This window comes from Mus pahari, chromosome 8 (assembly GCF_900095145.1).
Source record: "Mus pahari chromosome 8, PAHARI_EIJ_v1.1, whole genome shotgun sequence".
In the NCBI taxonomy this organism is placed as follows: domain Eukaryota; kingdom Metazoa; phylum Chordata; class Mammalia; order Rodentia; family Muridae; genus Mus; species Mus pahari.
Genome location: NC_034597.1, coordinates 29377594 through 29393861, shown reverse-complemented (window position 1 = coordinate 29393861; position 16268 = coordinate 29377594). Strand labels below are relative to the sequence as shown.

The 16268-nt window shown below is 38.5% G+C and overlaps 1 pseudogene; it reads right to left on the bottom strand.

The window, feature by feature from the left end:
* Positions 1 to 9323: 9323 nt before the first annotated feature.
* On the bottom strand, positions 9324 to 9728 carry LOC110325030 (annotated as a pseudogene).
* Positions 9729 to 16268: the final 6540 nt, after the last annotated feature.

Sequence of the window (16268 nt, the reverse complement as noted above, 5' to 3'; positions counted from 1 at the left end):
AAGAAAGAAAGAAAGAAAGAAAGAAAGAAAGAAAGAAAGAAAGAAAGAAAGAAAGAGCCTTCTGGTTTCCATCTGCACCTGTATCTGGTCCTATGCCACAGTGCTCCTTACCCTAATACCACAGGGAAAGAGTGCTGACAATCATGTGAGTATAGGAAAACCATCACTTCTGCTCAGAGGAACCTGCCTGGAGCCTCAGTTCACAGGAACCAAGGAGCATCCTGGGACAGGATCGTTCTGGTTTCTGTCTGCACCCAGAGCTGATCCTGTGTCACAGCACTCCAATCGCAAATATTGCCAGGCGAGGGCTGGTCTCTCAGGAGTGCTGACTGAACTGTGAGCACAGGTAATTTTCTAGCCCAAGAGGGACTCATTCTGAGCCATCAGGACATAGGAACCGAGGAACAGTAGGGGATAGCTTCCTTCTGATTTCTTTCTGTACCCCGGAACTGATCCTGTGTCATAGTTGTCCATACCCAAACCCCTCCCAAAAAGAACTGTTCTCCAAGGAGTGCTGATACACAGGCTTACAAGAGGGACAAGCCACAGTCAAAGACAGCAAGATCAGCTAACACCAGAGATAACTAGATTGCAAGAGGCAAGAGTAAGTACATAGGTAACAGAAACTAATGCTACTTGCTAACATCAGAACTCAGTTCTCCCACCACTGCAAGCCCTGGATACCACACACACCAGAAAAGCAAGACTCAGTTTTAAAATAACATCTGATGGTAATGAGAAGGACATTAATGACTCCCTTAAAGAAATACAGGAGAACACAGGTAAATAGCTTGAAGCTCTTACAGAGAAAACATAAAAATCTCATAAAAATCACAGGAAAACTCAACAAAACAGGTGAACAAATGAAACAAAACCATCCAGAATCTAAAAATAAAATGTCACAAATGGAGACAACCCTGGAGATATAAAACCTAGGAAAGATATCAGCCTTAATAGATGCGAGCATCACCAACAGAATACAAGAAATAGAGGAGAGAATTTCAGGTGAAGAAGATACCATAGAAAACATTGACACAAGTCAAAGAAAATGCAAATGAAAAACCTCCTAACCCAGAACATCCAGGAAATTCAGGACACAATGAGAAGACCAAACCTAAGGATAATAGGTATAGAAAAAGAGTGAAGATTCCCAACTTAAAGGGCCGGTAAATATCTTCAACATAATTATAGAAGAAAACTTCCCTAACCTAAAGAAAGAGATTCCCATGAACATACAAGAGGCCTACAGAATTTCAAAGAGCCTGATCCAGAAAAGAAATTCCTTCTGTCACATAATAGTCAAAACACCAAATGTACAAAACAAACAGAGTATTAAAAACAGTAAGGAAAAATGGTCAAGTAACATATGAAGACAGACCTATCAGAATTACACCAGACTTCTAACCAGAGACTATGGAACCTAGAAGATCCTGGGAAGATGTTCTACAGACCAAAAGAGAACACAAATGCCAGCCCAGGCTATTAAACCAAGTAAAACTCTCAATTACCATAGATGGAGAAACCAATATATTACATGACAAAAACAAATTTACACAATATCTCTCCACACATTCAGCCCTACAAAGGATAATAGATGGAAAACAACAACACAAGGAGGGAAACTACACCCTAGAAAAAGCAAGAAAGTAATCTTTCAACAAACCCAAAAGAAGATAGCCACACAAACATAAAAAATAGCATCAAAAACAAAAGGAAGCAACAATCCCTATTGCTTAATATCTCATAACATCAATGGACTCATCCCCCCCCTCCCCTGAGACATAGAATAACAGACTGGATATGTAAACATGACCCAGTATTTTGTTGCGTGCAGGGAATGCATCTCTCTCTCTCTCCATCTCTTTCTTTCTCTCTCTCTTGTTTGTTTTTTGTTTTTTGTTTTTTGTTTTTTGTTTTTTGTTTTTTTGTTTTGTTTTGTTTTGTTTTGTTTTTTTGGCAGAATTTTCTCTGTGTAGACCTGGCTTCCCTGGAACTCACTCTGCAAACCAGTCTGTACTTGAACTCAGAAATCCGGCTCCCTTTACCTCCCAAATGCTGGGATTAAAGGGGTGCACCACCACTGCCCTACTGGGAAATGCATCTCAATGTCAAAGATCAACACTACCTCAGTATAAAGGTCTGGAAAACAATTTTCCAAGCAAATTGTCCCAAGAAACAAGCTGGAGTAGCCAATCTAATATCGAATAAAGTTGACTTTCAACCAAAAGTTATCAAAAAGGATAAGGAAGTACACTTCATACTCATCAAAGTAAAAAATCTACCAAGAATAATTCTCAATTATGAACATCTATGCTCAAAATGCAAGGGCACCCACATTCATAAAAGAAACTACTAAAGCTCAAAGCACACATTGTACCTCACAATATTGTGGGAGACTTCAACACTCCACTCTCACCAATGGACAGATCAGGAAAACACAAAGTAAACACAAAAACATTAAAACTAACCGAAGTTATGGACCAAATGGATTTAACAGATATTTATAGAACATTTAATCTTAAAGCAAAAGAATATACCTTCTTCTCAGCACCTCACGGTACCTTCTCCAAAACTGAACATATAATCAGTCACAAAACAGGCCTCAACAGATACAAGAAGATTGAAATAATCCCATACCTCCTATCAGACCACCTCAGACTAAGGCTGGTCTTCAATAACAACAAAAACAAAAGAAAGCCCACATACACATGAAAGCTGATTAACGCCTTACTCAATGATAACTTGGTCAAGAAAAAAATAAAGACTTTTTAGAATTCAATGAAAATGAAGCCACAACATACCCAAACTTATGGGATACAATAAAAGCAATACTAAGAGGAAAACTCATTTCTGTGTGCCTCCAAAAGAAACTAGAGAGAGCACACATTACCAATTTAAAGGCACACTTGAAAGCTCTAGAACAAAAGAAGCAAATACACCCTAGAGGAGTAGTCAGCAAGAAAGAATCAAACTTGGGGTTGAAACCAACCAAGTAGAAACAAAAAGAACTTTACAAAGTATCAACAAAACCAGGAGCTGTTTATTTGAGAAATTCAACAAGATAGGTAAATCCTTACTCAGACTAAGTAGGGGGCACAGAGACAGTATCCAAATTAACCAAATCACAAATGAAAAGGAAGATTTAACAACAGGAACTGGGAAAATTCAGAAAAGTCATCAGATCCTAGTACAAAAGCCTATATTCAACAAAACATGAAAATCTGGACAAAATGGAAAATTTTCTAGAGAGATACAAAATACCAAAGTTAAATGAGCATTGTATTAACCACCTAAACAGTTCCATAACCCCTGAAGAAATAGAAACAGTCATTAAAAGCCTTCTAACAACAACAACAACAACAACAACAACAACAACAACAAAACAGGACCAAATGAGTTTAGTGCAGAAGTACCAATACTCTTCAAACTATTCCTCAAAATAGAAACAGAAGGAACACTACTCAATTCAGTACATAAAGCCATAGTTACACTGAATATTCTACCTTGGAGATGGAACTGTTTCCATCTAATCAGGAACTTTTCACAATTTCCTTTCATAGAGGACTTCATAAGAGATTTTTTTTTCCTACTTCTATTATGTTTAATGTTCCAAATAGATTTTACTACCTGTTGAGTGCATATTACTTTTAGCTTCAGAAGATATCATGTATATTTAAGAGCCACTTAACTATTGTAAATTATTTTGATGACTTAAAAAATGTTAATACTAAGTTATATATTTTAAAATAAATTTTATCGGTTTAATAAAAAAAAAATTTAAAAAAAAGAAATAAAGGTATTGTATGGGTAATAGCCTACCACCATTGTTACTGACTTGAACAAAGTTATAGACCTTACCTATATTCAAGGAAAGGAGATGATCCTAAGAAGAACACCAAGGGATGGATACCCTGCCAGCACCTTACAGAAGTGCCTACCTCAGTGCTAGGTCAAGCCCAAGGAGTATTGATCCTCATTAGTAAAGCTTTGAAGTTATTATTAAAAGATTGCAATTTATATATCATATGTTATGACATGTATGGCATGAATTCCCTACTACAACTTTTGTTTTAATGCATACCACCATTAAAAAAAAAAAAAAAAGAAAAAAATCAGATTGTGACAGTTATAGATAGTGTAAGTTTCTCAGAAAAAAAGCTCTACTTGTCTACATAAGTTCTGATGGAAACTGCAGCACAAGTGTTTACATGTTTACACTGTCTCTCTCCTCACCCTCATCTTCATCCTGGTCTTTGTTGTCTTCCTTCTTTTCCCCTCCACCTCCTTCTCCCCTTTTTCCTCCTTCTCTTCCTGCTCATACACCTCCTCCNCTTGTCAAGGTCCTACTCTACTCAAGGTGGCCTCAAACTGGCTCCATAGTTGAAGATGACATAGAACTCCTGATCCTCCTGCCTCTGTCTTTGAGTACTGGGGTTGCATGTCTTTGTCTTCAAACCNGACTAATTGTGGTATTATGGATTGTCTAGGCTTCATGCATGCTAAATAAGCTCTACCAATCNAGCTATACCTCCAATTGCAACCTAATATATGAATATACACAAAATAAATTGCATGTATACTTATGATTTTTATTATTGGCTTTATGTTATCAATATGTTTATTAAGACAAGATGTCTCCCATCAATGTTCTAAAGTTTGAACAGTTGTTAGTTGTATTGCTGCAGAACTGAATGCATTTTCTAGAACAAATTCTTCATTGCAGAGCATTTGTTTTAGGTTGACAAATTCAAAGGATTTTTATTAACATGAAAAAAGTAAAGATTTTGACTCAGTATTTAAGTTGACTTAATGATGGAGAATTGATAGGTGCATTTATGGGTACAGGTACAGTACAGAAATATTTTCAAAACTGTGAGAGAGCCCACAGATGATATGCACAAACAAATACCATGCACTTATTATCTTCTGTATAATTATCTAAAGTGGTGAGCATTTTCCAAGTGCAACCTTTGATATAGGAGAGTTTGATGAGATGAAATGCATTTAAACAATTTACTTAAGTTTTAAAAGCTTTATTACCCTTGATCTTTGGCTCTAGAAATGGAAAATGAAGCAAGAATTTGAATTTGCATGAAAATCTGTAATAGCATGTTCATATGCTCTTGAGGCTTTCAGCTCACAAATTCCGTGCTCTTGGCCAAGATCAATACCATCAATGAAAACGAATTTAATATGAAAAGCTCTAATTGTGTTGCAATTAAATCCATCATTACTTTACATATTAAAAAGGGGAAGTCTTCTGAGCTCTCCTTGTCAGCCTGTGACTTCTATCAGACTTTCACAGATTGTTTTTTTCAGTTGGAGTTCTTTTAATATTTAAATACACAAAGTGAGTGCTGACTTCTTTTTTATACACACATGTGTGTGTCTGAGAGCCTAAATGTGCATAGGAAATTAGTGCCTGCTCTATCCAGTCCCCAGCTGGCTAAAGCCACAGTCAGCCTCCCTTTTCTTAGGCATACATAAGGATTCCTGGTGACTGTTTCATATGGCCACTGTAATGGATTTTCTCAGTCTCACATTGTTGTGTTTCATAAAAAGAAGATCCAGGATATGTTTTCTATAAACAGGTATGGTGCAGTGGGAGGGGTGCTTTGGTGGAGGGTTCATGCTGAGATATCCCTTCCCCTTGAGGTACCAGCTATATGATGGGTATAGGGTTAATTTTGGGCTTGGGAAGGGGAGTTGAGAAGGAATGAGAAGAGAGTAGAGGCAGAGAAATGCAGATGGAGAGTGAGAGAAAGAGAGAGGGGGGAGAGGGAAAGAGAGAGAAGCAGGAGGAGAAGGAGGAGGAGGAGGAGGAGGAGGAGGAGGAGGAGGAGAGCCTGACTGAAGGGATTATGGGGAGAGTGTGAGAAACGGGTCAGGAAGAGAAGAAAGTCAGGGAGATTAAGAGAGTGAGGAGGGGGCCAGGCCTACATGGCTGTTATTGGGTAGTTGTTTGGCAGAGGCTAGAAGGAATGTTAACATTCCTCCATTTTGGCTTAATTAACAACAACAACAACAACAACAACAACAATCAAACCAACAACAACAACAACAACAACAACAACAACAAAAAACAGAACAGTTGATGGTGAAGCAGGAGTAGGTTTGTCATGATCTTTACTACTTCCTGCTTATTTTTGGGTGACATATCTCTAAGAAACCTAAGAAAATGGAGATGTTGGTCTAATTTTAGGAGAGTTGGCTGTTTGCTTGCTGTCCAAGGTTTCTGGAACCATCTGCAGGTAGAAGGAACAGGTCCAATAGAAACGTCTGTGTTGGGCTGGTGAGATGGCTCAGTGGGTAAGAGCACCCGATCACTCTTCCGAAAGTCCAGAGTTCAAATCCCAGCAACCACATGGTGGCTCACAACCATCTGTAACAAGATCTGACGTCCTCTTCTGGAGTGTAACAAGATCTGACTCCCTCTTCTGGAGTGTCTGAAGGCAGCTACAGTATACTTACATATAATAAATAAATAAATCTTAAAAAAAAAAAAAAAAGAAAAGAAACGTCTGTGTCTCTGGATTGCTTTTCTGGAGCTGTCCTGAATATAGATTATGAGTAAAGGCCTGATCTTGATAAAATGCTGAAATATACACAAATATATTCGAGATAGAGAATAAAGTTAAGTACAATTGGGGGAAAAAAATTTCTTAAGAATACATTTAAAACCCGTATGCCTTGGTGTTTTGGTGTATGGGTAGCCCTAATCCCAAGGAATAGGAGAGGAATCCCATCAGAATAGGTAACAGGTAGAAACTTAGGCTACAGATTGGCAAGTGTACTTACCCAGCTGGGATCTGGTTGGTGCACGAGAGAGAGATCTGTATTTCTTGGAGCTTTTATGTTTATAAAGGAAATAAAGTTAACAGCATGAACATTCTTTATGATGAGCTTAGGGAAGACAAAAATCTTTCATGGAGCAGAAGAAACAAGAGGGGCTTTATTCTTCATTTTAGAAAACGGAGTAAATGTGTATATATATATATATATATATATATATATATATATATATATCATAGTGAGAAAAAAATATAAGTTTACATTTAAAAGACATTTAAAGGAAACTCAAAAATTTGTGACCTTGTGAATGTGACAGTTAATCAAACAGTTTAGTATGAGAAATACTTTAAGTCTATAGTTAGAAAACAACAGAAGGAAACTTAAATTTGTCCTTGTGACTGTAGAAGTTGAGTCATATAGTGAAAAATCATTAGAACTAGGCTAATTCATAAGAACTGTATTGATTGATAGGGCAGTGGCATAACAAGAGGAGGAAATCTGAAACATTTAGTCACTGGAAACTGAGTTTAGATAATAAAGTAACAGAAGGTTACATCTGTGAAGGTTGCATCTGAATTTGTGTATCATTTATTGTGAAGTCTGTGAGCAAGGCAAACCTGTCTGTCTTTGAAAAAAGATATGGTAATCTTAATTAGTTAATGAATTTTCTAATGTGCTAATATATGGTGGATTACCTTGGGGTAAGGAGCTAGAGGTCGGTTTTCTAGCTGTCAAGCTACAGTTAGCTGCCAATGTAGTCAGAAATCTGGGAGGAGTAAATTATAATCTAGGTTTCATGTATTAATTAAAATGACAGGCGTGGTCTATAGTCCACTACCTAAACACTTTCCAGGTTCCTGTGGTCTTCATCACAACTCTAGGAGAGTCAATCTGGCCATCACAGAAGATGAGAAGCTTTTTCCTGTGAAGTAAGAAGGTAGGTGAAATGATTCCTTTGTCTTAGGCAACATGAGACACTTAACTCTATGGTAGAATTTGTTTGTCCACAGTGTAGGACAAGCCCTGGCAGCAGGAAAGGCAATGAAGCAGTGTTTCTCAGTGGTTATCATACAACAATCCAGGCAGTCTTGTTGCTGTGCCCATATATTCTTGGAGACTGTGGGGTTGGGATAGTTATTGCTAGGCTTTGGGAGTCTTTGTCTATCATAGTAATTTTAAGTATTTAATGTTACATTTAGCAGATTTCTGACACCACAAGGTGACTCTGAGCTCAACAGTCCTCCCTTGGAATCAGGGACCATTTACACTGACCAGTTGTGGGTGGAATGGAGCTTACCAATTCATAAGTGTTTGGATGGATAGGTCTAGTGAGTGATCCAATATGACTGGAAAGAGTACATGGTGCAGGAGATGTGAACCTGTGAGTTTCTAAATCCAAGTCACAGCAACAATGAGTTTTATAAAAAGAAGAACCAGGATACGTTTTGTATGGTGTGGTAGGAGGGGATCCTTGGTGAGCCTATGCTGAGTCATTCCTCAACCTTGAGGTACCGACCATAGAACTGGTTTAGTATAGAACAGAGTTTATTTAGGGCATGGGAAGGGGAGTTAAGAAGGGATGAGAAGGGAGTAGAGGCAGAGAAAGAGAGAGAGAAAGAGACAGGGGAGGCAAGGAGGAGGAAGAGGAGGAGGAAGAGGAGGAGGAAGAGGAGGAGGAGGAGGAGGAGGAAAAGAGATGAAAGGCAAATAACATGTGGAGAAAGAGATGAGAGAAAGAATGGGAAGAAAGGGAGAGAGGGATAAGGAGAAGAGAATCAGAAAGGATAAGACAGTGAGGAGAGGGGAAATAGCCCCTGTTATAGTAAGTCAGGCCAACCTGGTTATTGCCAGAAAACTGTTGAGCAGAGCCTAGAAGGAATGCTAACACAAACTCTTTCCATGATTTAGACACTTCTAGTTTTTTTTGTTTTTTGTTTGTTTGTTTGTTTGTTTTGTTTTGTTTTGTTTTGTTTTAAACCAGTGCTTAAAGGTCAAGGGTGTTTAATTCTTTCCCACAATAGACATGTAAGAACTTCCTTAGGAGCAACTTACTAAAGGAATGGAGTATAACAACCTTCCACATGGTTGCACTTTAGATTTGGAGTGAGAGCAGGAAGTAAATGAGGACATTTTGAAGGACACAGGTGCACCTGGGAACTGTACACAAGAAATGGACAAAGTTCCCACCAGGTTCAAACAGATTGATATGACAGGGTGGAGGAGGAGAAGGAGGAGGAGAATAAGGAGCAAGGGGGGGGAGAATAAGAAGGAAGAGGGGGAGAATAAGGAGGAAGAGGGGGAAGGGGGAGGGGAGGAGGAAGAAGAAGAAGGAGGAAGGGGAAGGGAAGGAGGGGAAGGGGTAGGAGGAGGAGGAGGAGGAGAGGAAGAAGAAGAAGAAGAAGAAGAAGAAGAAGAAGAAGAAGAAGAAGAAGAAGAAGAAGAAGAAGAAGAAGAAGAAGAAAGAAGACAGACACCAATTAATTTCAAAGTTCTCCCACCAGGACAAATACTGTAGTATCAATGTAGAACTTTCAAGGAAGTGGAAGTAGAGGCCCTGGTATTCCTCCTGACAACCCTAAAAGTATCTGCCATTGCTGCAGTTGTTGCTGCTCTATTTGCAACTTTTGTGTCACAAAGACAAGAGGAAGAACCAGGATCATGAAGGAAATGGTCCTAATCCATAAAGCTGAGCTGCTCTAGAAAATCTGTACATCTTCTGTGTCACAAAGAGACATCAAAGATGACTCCGTGGCTGACCAAACCCTCTCAGAAAACATCACTGTCAGACCCTAGAGTCTTTCTGACAGGGTCTCAACTAGCTCATCATCATCTTCCTCTTTCATCTCCTCCTTGGCCTTCTCCACCTTGGCTTTCAGGACTAATTCCTTGGAGGAGAAAGGTTCCTCAATGCCAGCTGATGCAACTGTGGTGGCCATGGTTAGAGGACCACATTAGATTATTTCCACACTTGATGGAATAGTAAGACTTGTCTCTGCCTCCCCCAAAAGATAACATATTATTTTGTTTGTATTTTAACATCACTTTGTGGAGGGCTTATGAAACAAGCCAGCAAACCACTGGATTTTTAAAGTGAAGAAAATGACACCAGCGACTCAATTTCCTACATCTTGTCACTTGCTGCAGTGTAATTGCAGATTATATTATTTAATTTTCTACCTATTAATGCAATTATTTATAAACAAAGGCACTGCCAGTGAAATTATATAATTTAGAAAAGGTTACATATCTTACACAAGCCCTCTCTGATGACTCTTATACTGCCCCACTAAGTACTACATGGCTTTCTTCTTTGTTTCTTTTGCCTCTCAAACCTCATTCACTGAAGGCAGTTAGGAGTTGCACTCTTGTCTAGAATAGAAGATATCAAACTGCCACATGCTTGGGAATAATCTAAAGAGCTGCTTCTACTATAGATCCTGTTTCTTATAGTCATTCTGCCTTTAGATGTTCTACTTTTCTACAAAAGCTCTGTGACAATGGCCTTCAGCTGCCTCAGGGATTGCCTTTGAGCTGCAAGGCATTGCTGCCTTCTTGCCTGCCTTTAGAATACTCTAGCTCTAAGCAAAACCTTTTGAGTCACATGTAAATGGCTTTTCAATGTTTATACTGCAGTCTCCTCCTCAGATGGCGATCCAGTTTGTCCTGAACTGTGCTGCTTTTGGTGTGAGAAAGGATAGCAGTGTCCAAAAATAGTTTTTCTTCCTTTACTACATGGTTAAGGTATATTTACTATGAACAGAAAGTAATGACAAACAACAGTGAATAATAAATGAAAAAAAATATTTTTCTGATGATTATATTTGAAAGACAACTATAATCCAAAATATGAGAATCTCAAAAGTCATTTGGTGTCTTTTTTTCCAGAATTGCAAGGAACATGTTACATAATAGTTTTTAAAGGATTAAATTCTTTTCTAATTCAAGTTTATTTATTCTGTATATATGAGAGAAAGTGGAGAGAGGGAGATACAGAGGGAGAGTGAGACAGAGAAAGGCAGAAATAGACAGAGGGAAAGGCAGATAGAGACAGAGACAGAGAGATACATACATACATACATACAGAGAGAGAGAGAGAGAGAGAGAGAGAGAGAGAGAGAGAGAGAGAGAGAGAGAGAGAGACTTTTCTTGGGATACAGATAAATATGTTGGGGATTGGTTCTAACATTTTGTCTTAATTTGGCTCCTCAAATCAAAATCACATTCGGATTTGCATGTCCAGATGCAGAGGATCTCTATCACCAATTGTTTTTTGATTGATCAATAAAGAGGCATCAGCAAGTTGCTGGGCAGTGTGAAAGACGAGGGCTGCCCAGAAAGAAGCAAGGCACCAAAGAAAAAAATATAGATTTAGAAAGTGTTAACTCAGAAATACCAAATACTGGAAGTGAGTATGTCCTAGCTTCTAACCTCAGGAGGTGGATGAAGTGCCCAACCTTTGAGCTAGTAAGGCAAATTAAAAAATATCACTGTGTGTGCATCTTTAATTTATAAATCAGAGCTCTTGCATGGGTACAGAGTATGAGAGACTCACTGAGAACTCAGTGCTGAAAAACAAATCACTGATACAGAAATGTCTACTCATCCAAGATAGGGAAATAATGACCAATATACCGGAAGCACCCCAACTTCAAGCACAGTGAGTTTTACTGCTGTTACTTACAGGGAAATATGTGAGAGGATACTTAAGGAAGCAGAAACGGCTCAAAGAGAGCTACGTCACCAAATCTCACCCCAGCATGGATGACAACTCACGTGAGTTAGAAACCTAGATCACAGGGGACAGCCTGCAAGCAGCTCAATAAATTGGAAGGTAGCCTTTTCTTGTGACTTGGTTGGTCTGAGACTCTTACAGACAGCGTGCCTGCTTTCTGCTTTTGCAAGACAACTTGGTTAGTCTAAGAGTCTTCTTTGCATCTTGGCTTGTTTGAGAGTGACTCTTAGCTGTCATTACTATTTATACAGTGGAGGCAGGAAGGAGCCTTGTGAATATAGTCAGTTTTAGGAACTTCCTAAAGCTGTTTTAAATTTACCTACTGTCACACTAACCTACTTAAAAAACTTTTGATACAAAATTTGTCCTGTCTACAGGAAATGCAGGGACAAAAATGGAGCAGAGACTGAGGAAATGATTGTCCAATAACTGGCCCAACTTGAGACCCATTCTATACCCATGAACACTATTAATAACACTTTGATATACTTGCAGGCAGGAGCCTAATTCTCCACTGAGAGGCTCCACATAGCAGCTGACTGGAACAGATGCAAACTTCTACAGCCAAACATTGAACAGAGTTCCAGAAGTCTTGTGGAAATGTTGGGGGGTGGCGAGGAATGAGGGCCCTGGAGGGAATAGGAACTCCACAGGAAGACCAACAGAGTGAACTAACCAACAGAGTGGACACTGCGGGCTTTTAGAGACTGAACGACCAACGAAAGAGCATGGGCTGGACCTATGCCCCTCGTACATGTGTAGTTTGGTCTTCATGAGAGTTGCCGAACAATTGAAACAGGCTGTCCCTGAATCTGTTGCCTGCCTGTGAATCCCATTCCTGGGCTTCTCTGTCTAACCTTCTTTAAATCTTGGCTTGTTTGAGAGTGACTTTTAAAAGTGGGAGAAGATGTGCCTAGTCTTACAGAGACTTGATGTGCCAGTGTTGGGGAATACCCAGGGGGTGTCAGGGAAGGAAAGGAAAATGGGGAGGGACCATGTGAGCAGGGCACGTGAAGGAGGAAAGGCAAGGATCAGGGTGTAAAGTGAATAAATAAATAAATTAAGAGAAAAAAATCATCTCCTGTCTTAATGAATTTCCCTGCAGGATGGAACATATCTCCATTGTGCCACTTCCTTATAAAACACCCTGTCCTAAAATATCCTGTTTAATTTCACCTCTTCTTTACATCCTACATCAGTGGGGGTACAGACCTGGGGGCAGAAGTACATGCTATGGTTGCTATGGTAGGCATGTGGAAAAATGAGAACAACATGTGAGAATTGGCTCTCTTCTTTCACCATACGTGATTTAAGTATAGAATTCAAGTTGTCAGTCTTGGTGGCAAAGGTATATACCATCATAAAACCACCAGAGAAAGCTGCTGTTATCAATATAAATCTTTAACCTATTGGTTATCTTGCCTTTGTTTGTCCCAGTTTTCTCATCTGTAAAAAAAATTCAAGTAAGTTAGGGTGACAGGTCTTTCTTAGATTAGATACCACACATGTTCACCCCTCTATTCCATGGTTTTATTTCTGTACATCAACATCTGTTTTCCCAGGTCTCAGGAGGTAAGGAGTAAGGTAAATAAAACAGTAGGTTCTACTGTTTCAAATAGGTTAGCCTTAAAGAAATATTCAACTGCAGCAATGTTTATTAACGCCTCTGGAGGGATTCCCTGTGCTTCATCCAACTGTTGGTTATGACTGAAGGTCAGGCATGTTTTCACTAAGGAGAAATTCCCTCTTTGGCTAAGCTTTTGCAGAAGAGAATATAAAATATACAACATACCACAACAATGCATTATTTCTGCAAAAAATTGTCCTTGGATATTTGTGTTCATCTTTTGCTTTATTTAAATAGCAATTTAGTATCAGTAACGAAACTCCTCTTTTGTTTTATGCCAGCAGGTGTTTTTTTATTAAGTACCATTAGTCTCTGCTTAATATGAGTGCCAAGTGCACTTGTGCCAGTCTAGCACAGCCCACAGAGAATCCAAGGAAGCTGAGCTGGGAAGGAGTAGGTGGGGAACTGTAGCTATGAAGATCTTACCTGCCTGTGATATGGACTGTCTTTGTGTTTAAGAGGTTGTACTAAAGGGGTTGGAGCTTTCCAGAATGTCACTTGAGAAACTTTTTATCTCCCTTCTTCTTTTGTCTGTCTCTTCTATTCTTTCTCTAGTTTTAAAAAAAATTCCCCTCTTCTTTCTTTCCCTCCCTCTCTCCCTTTCTTTCCAGTCTTTGCCAATGATTTGCAGATTGGCACTCGGGATTTTTTCCTGCAAATTAATCACCTGATCCTATAGTATTGAGAGTCCTTCTACTGGGAGAAAACTGTTGCTTCTAAAAAACCATATTCACACAAGCAAGTACCTCTCCAGAAGTACTGTTAAGTGTTTTCAGAACACTGTGGACATCTTCACAATGCCACACACAAGTGTATACTTCTCTTACCTGATGTCAGGTTCAGTATTGAAACTTTGCCAGTTCTTACACTTTTTAAGGACTTGTCTTCTCCATATTTCCAATGCTGTCTGTCTTAGCAGAAAAGTGCATATTTCACAACAAAGTCTCTGTGCTCATGGCACTAAGGAGATCTCTGTCCATTTAGCCTATCTTCCAAGGAACCAGAGGGACTTGTAATTCCTGACTTTTATTTCATTATTTCCTTCACTCACAGAAACTATAACATATTGTTCTGCAAGAGTCAATCACACATTTCTGAGAATGTCCATATAATAGACTTATAGAACAGTAATAATAAGCCCGTCTTATTGTCTCAAAATCACACCTTATAGGAGAAGGGGAGTGCGAACCACTCACTTTAAATCCAGACTATGGAAATTCAACATCTACCTCTGATTTTCACTAAATAGCCCCGTAGGACTTTTGACAAACTATTTCATTTCACTGTGGCTAGCACTCCTCTCCTCTAACATTACATCAAGTTTAAAGGGTTCACCTGTAAGTTAACATATTTTACTGTGAGACTGCTCCCTCACTTACAATTCTGTTATATTTTTCATTTTATAGGAAAGAGAAATAAAAGCCCAACTCATGTACTGTGAGTTGAGGATTGTTATTTTTTTTTCTTGCTCAGTCGTTGGATCAGAGCAGTTACCCAGTTGCTTCACAGGTTCAACTAAGTACACAGTTCATTGTTAATTTGCTTTCTTGATGCAGTGCAGCAGCTGACCCTGAAGAATATCTTCATAATTTTCCTTGTTTTCATTGTTTACCTTCCTTAAGAGACAATTTGTGGCCATGATGTTCATATACTACTAAGAACGAAATTCTGAGAACACTCAACTTCTGTTGTGCACATGATCAGGAGGTAGGTTTCTTAAAGGTCATTATACTAAGTAGCTATTTAAACTTGGCTTTTCCATATTTTGTCTCATTCTCTGAGTTTCATAACTATGTTACTAATGAGCTGTTAAGCTTGTTAAGGAAATATGAAATTTAGTCTCTCCAAATCTAGAAATCACTCATCTGTCTGAGTACCATAAGAGACCTTGAAATATTCCCTGAGAAATTATATTACACCACCAGTGTGGATGGCTGTTCAGAGTTTCTGATTCTGGAGCTACATGGGTACTAGAGATAAGATGGACAATACAAAATTAGTGTTACTTTATATTTCAAAATGAGCGTGTTCTCTTACTAAAGAATGTGAGAGGTGATTTTCAGCAATCAATTTTTGTTTCAGTCATGTTTTCTTGTCTGTCCACAGTGAGACTGTTGATGAATTTGGCTTCTGAGTTATGGGAATTTCCTATTTTGCTTCCTTAAAAATGAGGTAAGAGCATACATTCACCAGTCTCTAGAAAATACTGCACCAGAGGTTAGACCTGATGTTTACCCAAATCTCCAAACAAACATCAAAATGCTAAAATAGGCTTCGATTCTTAGATGAGACTAAGTTAATCCCATCTTGTAGTTCTGAAGTTAGAGAACTTTTGGATGAACGAGTTGGGGCTGTAGTTTTTGCCAACTTGTGCCCTTTTGTTTTATTTTCTTTTAATTTAGTTTTCAAACTTATGGCTGGAGCTATAACAATTGGCTACAGAGATGCTGTGATCTATGTAAGGACAACACTAGTACTGGAATTGTGAGTGGTGAATGGCTGTCACAACAGGATTGTGGATGCAAGGTGGGCAATGATGCTGAAGGCAAAAATCTGCATTCACATGCTGAGAACTTTATGGTCTCACAGACTATTTGAAGTTGTGATCTGTTACTAGTCATAAGGGAAGCTACAATATTTAATACATAAACAATTTCCACCCATGACTTTGGTCAGTTTCACTATTCCAAGCTCATTGTTTTCTGGTTTGAATAACTTCCAGAGGCTCATGGCAAGAAGAGTATCTGAATTTCTATAAAGAGACAGTTTGTAACCTTTTAAAATTAAAAGTCACAATAATATGCATATTGTCACTTTTCTTTTTTGATACAAAGCCTTGTTGAAAATTCTATTGATTGACTAATTGTATTTCACTACTGTGTCACAATTGTGGTTTCCTATTTCATCAAAAACAATTTTGCCTCAATTTTAATAATTCTATTACAGTAAATCTATCATTCAACTATAATCAAGACATGTTTTGAGAAACACTTAAATGGAGAAATATATCACAGACTATTTTTCTCAAATGAAGATGTTGTAGCCTCCTGTGCAACTAGGCCATATGGTACAGCTTAATATATGGATAAACTGGAGAGTACAGCCTACTTCACAGCA